The following is a 6000-nucleotide window of genomic DNA, read 5'->3' as shown; positions in this document are numbered from 1 at the left end:
CAGTGCGGCTTGGCCATTGTCAGGCCTGGCTAGTTCCACAATGATGATAAACATTTTCTTTTTGGAGGTGTATCTATAAAAAATGATACAAATCATATAGACATACATGGCCTTCATCATGGTTGTTCTGGTGCCAAGGCTGCCTTGAAATAATGAAGCATGGTGATTTAAACATCCTCAATTAATTTCATCCTTTTAAGCATAAATTCTGCTGTAGAAATCTTGCAATCATGTCTTGTGAATAAAGCATGGGATGTAATTTTATTTTCAAACATGAGGTGCCCCTGTGAAGTAATGAGAATCATTTTCTTGGGTGCCTTGTGTTATGGATGGAATCATATATCCCACAAAGACATGTTCAAGTCCTAACCCCAGTCCTATGAATGTGAGCTCTTTTGTAAATAGGATTGCCAAAGATCTCATTACTTAAGATGAGGTCAAAACTGAATTGAGTGTATCATAATCCAATATGACTGGAGTCCTTATAAGCAGAGGGAATTTAGACACAGGAAGAGGAGACGGATGGCCTTGCAAGTCTGAGTTATGAACTGCTGGTAAGTCATCACCTAAACGCTATAGACTTCACAGAAAGCACATTCTTTGCCAACATCTTGATTTTAGACTTCCAGCCTCCAAAACTGTAAGGCAATAAATTCCTGTCATTTGAGCCAACCAGCTGTGGTATTTGTTATAGCAGCTCTGGCAAGTTAAGACACCTTGCAAAATGGTTCTGAAGGTAGTTTCAAAAGGAGTTTTAGAAAATGTTTCTAGCATTAATTGCATTATTTCGTAGTTCAATTATTTGTTCATTTATTCATCAGCTATTGGTCAAGCCCTTGTTATAATTATATTCTGGTACTTTATTTGGTACTAGGAATAAAAAAGATGAGTTGAGCCGGTGCTTTAAGGAGTGCTCAATCATGTTGGGTGGTGGGAAATGGGGTCTACATGGAAGAAATACATGGTACAATATAAGTGCTATAGTACTTGATATAATGATATTGTATTCATTAGCGACCAATTCCTGAGTTGTTAGGGAAGATCCAATTCCTGAGTTGTTAGGGAAGATTGCACAGAGAAAATAAGGTTCTCCCACAAACCTGACTCCCCTGAAGGATAGGCCTCAATTGGAATATTTTAGTGCAGCCTTTTTGTTTTAAAGACAGTATCATTACTTTATAGATGTATTTACAGTAACATAATTGCATTGGATATTTGAATCTAAAGTGGTTTATGGTAAAGCTATGGAGAGAAAGATATCTGGACAAATTAGAGAAAACAAGTCATCTGTTCCATTTCCTTTAAGAGTAGTAAACTCCTAGCAACGAAAAATGTTTATTTTTCTAATTTTTTCTAAGACTACAATGAAATTCCTCTTCGTATTGTTCAAATAAGAGTTGCTATTGCTATTATTATTTATAACTCTGTCCTTTAGTGCTTCAGATAAGCTTATCAAACAGAAGGTTATCAAAATGACTAATAGTGGTCTTTGAAGCCTTTTTTTCTTATAGCAAGCAATTTGTTGGTTGATACTAATAGAACATACTGAAAAGCATACTTCACTGAATATTTTTACATAAATGCTATTTTATTACTTTAGAGTAAAATGGAGATGCAACAGCATGTTAGCTTAAAAAAGAGTTAAACTGAATTCTGATTTCCTTATTTAATTCTGTCGGTCATGTTTTTATCATTTCATTTCCTTCTATACAGCTTTCTCGTGCAGAAATGCATCATCTCAACCTAAGATAAGTGAGGCAAAATTCATAATTTATTCATTGACCATAACATTTCGGAGGTGAGATAGTCCCTCCTAGACAACACAAGAACTGTAGTTAGTGCTGGGTCCTGGAGGGATTAAAGAGGCTCATAAAACCTAAGTCCCATCCTCAAAGACCTAGGGATGTCAGGCTAGAGCAGCAGGAATTAAAGGCAAGGTCAACAATTTGATGATTCAGCTGGATTCATTTTAGAAGCTTGTGATATACCTGTGGCTCTCTCCTGCATGGTAAATTCTTAGAATATTGACACCCTGAGTTACGTCAAAGTTGACTTAAGTTAGTGTGATGTTCTGTTTATAACTAATAAGTGTGAACCTAACATCTGCCAGGCACTGAGTTAACTGTTGCAGTATTGTCATACAGATGTGGATTTGCTCTCATGGAGGTAACACGCTAAGGGATTGCTGGAATAATGTTATAAAGTGTGGTTTGTGCTTCTTGTTTGCTGAGGCAATGTGGATTAAAATTCAGCTTTAGTGAAGGGTGTTCTCTAGGGTGGGAGGTGCAGAAGGAAATAAGCATAATGAGTTGGAAATTCTAAAACTAGACCCCGTTTATCACAGCAACTGGTTTGAATCTGTAAATCTCCCAGGACGGGTGGGGCAGCTAAGAGCACCTGTCACAAAAGTGTGTGATCGCAGCTCTGAAGTAGCCTCCTGACGCATTATTGAATTTCAGGGTTTGGAGACTGGCCTAAGACATGAATGTTTATAATTACATATTTCCACATATGTTTTCCTGACTGCTGTATATTTTGGCCATTGTTTATTATACACATGCTGCTTAGGAAGAAAATATGCTTGTCAAGAAAATTAATGGAAAGGTTTTGGTGTTGAAAATGACAGAGCAGAGTTGGGCCCTGAAATCTGGTAAGAGGTGTGTGGTAAGGTGTTAACCATGCCTGTCCTCAAAATTTGGGGAGAAAACGTTCTCCTCAAATGTGTTCCTAGGCACATAGGCCAAGTCTTGTCACAGACCCACTATACATACAAACCTAACATTCTTTGCAAGTCTTGAACAATAGATATTATAAGAAGATTACATCACCTTGCATGTGTTCGGTCAGGAGAAAGCATATTTGCGATCTGCGTGGCCCACAGCAATTTTCTGCCCATTTAGTCCTGTGATTGACACGTACAAATAGCTTCTATAGTGCAACATGGGCTGTGTGTGGCACATGAGGCCGAGAGCACGAGTGAGGAATTCAGGAGGCAGGGGTTTGAGTGAGGTGGCTTTTGTAAGGTGTTCCTCCTTTTGTTCCCCTTAAACCTCTTTCTTTCAGAGTCTGTCAGAACTACAAGCTTTGTATTGTGGAGGATTATGTGGAGTCCCACTCCGTAAGCAATGAGGTAGTAACTTAACACTCTTGCAACTTGCTTTGGACTTAGCATGCCGATCCTTCACTGAATGAATGATATCAAGAGAAAAAAGAAGCCCAGAAGGTGTCCAAAGTGAGTCTGTAACTGAACTCTGCTAGTGGCAAGCGGAAGACCCCTGAGTTGTTCAGTTTTCTTTTCCCAAGCATAACCTTGAACATGAGTGGTGAGAAGCAGGAACAGGAGCAGGGGTCTTTAAAGGCCAGTGGAGCTGGGAGGTCCAAAAGCAGGTAAAAGGGTGATGCCAGAGCAATGCTTAAAAGTATTTTGCTGCAATTCCCCTTCTCTTATGTTATTTTCCTTTAAGGAACTGGTTCAAAATTGGAATTGCTGCTTAGCCACGTAAGTCACATACTTTGCCTTATCCCAAATGTTCCCTCATGGTAGAAGCCTAATCTAAAGGAGAGAGGAATGATCATGAGGTGGCTTTACCTTAGAGTTTGTCTTTATTTTCTACATGTTTGGCTTTTTCTAATTTAATAAATATATGGAGTTGATTTTTCTAAATGTGACTGAGAGGTCAGAATTAATGTTCCCTTTAATAAGATTGCCAAACTTCTTAAAGTGGAGAGAGAATGTTCCTCCTGTGATACAAAATTCCTGGGAGAGGTTTGATTTTTTTGAATGCACGAACTGGAGCACAATGCCTACATTAAATATAGTAAGTGCCTCTGTATGCTTTTAACTATTTTTTACTTAACTATCCATTTCTCAAAGAGATATTACAGCTTATGCCCTTTCTAGTGCTCCATTTTAAAGATGGGAAAATTTACTTGCTAACATTCTGCCGGTTGCTTTTAGATTTTATTTTACCCCAAACATCCAAATAATAATTGTATATTAAAAATTATATATAAAAATATTTCTCTAATTCATTCCATTTGAATAGGAAATGAATTCCAAAAATAAGTGACAGAAATCGAAATCTTGCATAGCAGTTGTTTTTTTTTTTTGCAGAATCATAGAATTCTTTGACTTATAAAATAACTTTCTACAGAGTTGGCGCCCCACCCAGTTCATTTAATAGAGGATTTTAAATATGAAAAATTTTTAAGTACTTTGATGTACATTTACTTCGTAAGAACATTTCTACTGAGTGAAGTAAGGCATTTATATATTTGTCTTTCATTTGGCAGATATATTTTAGGTTATTTCTATGTGCTGGGCCCTGTACTAACTACTAAGCATGCTCTGATGGCATAGCTTTGCCTTTGAGTCTAGTGGGAAGTCAGGCATGTAAACTAGATTTACTGTTCAGCATGATAAAGGCTACAGTAAATTTCATACTGAGAGTCATAGGAGCACAAAGGATGGGGAAGGGGGGCTTTTTAAATGGATGATAGTTGAGCTTAGTTTTGAAGGATGAGCAGTTAAGCAGTTGAGAAGGAGGAGGAGCATCTAGTTATAGAGAAAAACATGTTGGAAGCCTCCTCCACTATGGCACACCATGATACTGGTAAGAAGAACCTCCATGCATGACCAAGAAGTGGTTCAAGAAGTGATGGAAGCAGAGGAGTTCAGTGGTAGAATTCTCACTTGCTATGTGGGAGACCCAGTTCAATTCCCAGTACAAGCACTTCCCAAAAAACAAACAAGCAAAACAAACAAAAATTCAACAGATGGTGCTGCAATAATGGGATACTCATGTGGAAAAATAATGAAATGTGACCCTGCCATACAGCATGCAAAAAAATTAACAATAAGTGATGGAAGATAAAAATAATTGCTACTGGTTTTACTCCTCCTCACCAGTTCTTCCTCCATCTCCTTGGCTGGCTCTGGTCTTTCTCTCTAAGCTGTTAACATTGGAGTTTCCCAGGACTCAGCCCTTGCTCCTCTTCTCTAACTACACTCAGGTCTTCAATGACCTCATTCGGTCTCATAGCTTTAAATACCGTCTCTAGGCCGACGACTCTCAAATGTGTCTATCTCCAGCCTAAATTCTCTTTCAAATTCGGGATAAGTATATCCATGTACCTTCTCAACAACTCCATTTGGGTGTTTAATAGGCCCTTCAGACTCAATATTTCATGACCTAAACTGTAAGACTCTTTCACCAGATTGCTTCATCCACAACTTTCCCCAGTTCGGGGGATGGTGACTCCATCCTTTCAGTTTTTTCAAGCCAGAATACTAAGACTTTTCTTTCCTCCTCTCTTGCTCTCATATCTCATATCCGGTCTATCAAGAAATTCATCAGCTCTATCGTCAAAGCATTTACAGAATCTGACTACTTTTCAATTCTGCTGCTACTACCCTGGTGAGAGCACTGCTGCTCCAGCCTCTGAACCAGTCTTCATGCTCTTTATCTTGGCCTCTCTCCAGTATATTCTCAACACAGCTGTCAAAGGGGTGCTTAAAAACCCAAGTCAGATCATACAACTTCTCTGCTCCAAGTCTTGCAGTGGCTCCCACTTCATTCGAGTAAAAGCCAAAGTCCCCACTGTGGCCTATGAGTTCCTTCGTGGTCTGCCCTCTGTTACATCTGGTCCACTCTCCTCCTAGACATTCTGAGTCATGTAGGTCTTCTAGCAGTTGCTCAAATGCACCACCCCCTACCTTAAGGCCTTGGCATAGGTTATTCCGTCTGTCTAGAATGCTAACCCCTCATTTCCTTCAGATCCTTGCTCATGGGTTACCTACTCACTGATACCCCATTTGAAATAGCAAAATGTCCATCCTCCCCCAGCAATTCCAACCCCCCTTACCTTGCTTTGGTAAATTTTTCTAAATAGTTATCACCCTTTATACTGCCCTATCATTCATTTCATTCATTGATCCATCCATTCATTCTTTGTGGATGTGTTTTCCACCAGAATGTGAACTCCTCAAGGGCAGAAACT

Source organism: Tamandua tetradactyla, chromosome 1, assembly GCF_023851605.1.
Source record: "Tamandua tetradactyla isolate mTamTet1 chromosome 1, mTamTet1.pri, whole genome shotgun sequence".
NCBI lineage: Eukaryota > Metazoa > Chordata > Mammalia > Pilosa > Myrmecophagidae > Tamandua > Tamandua tetradactyla.
This window is presented reverse-complemented; position numbering follows the sequence as displayed.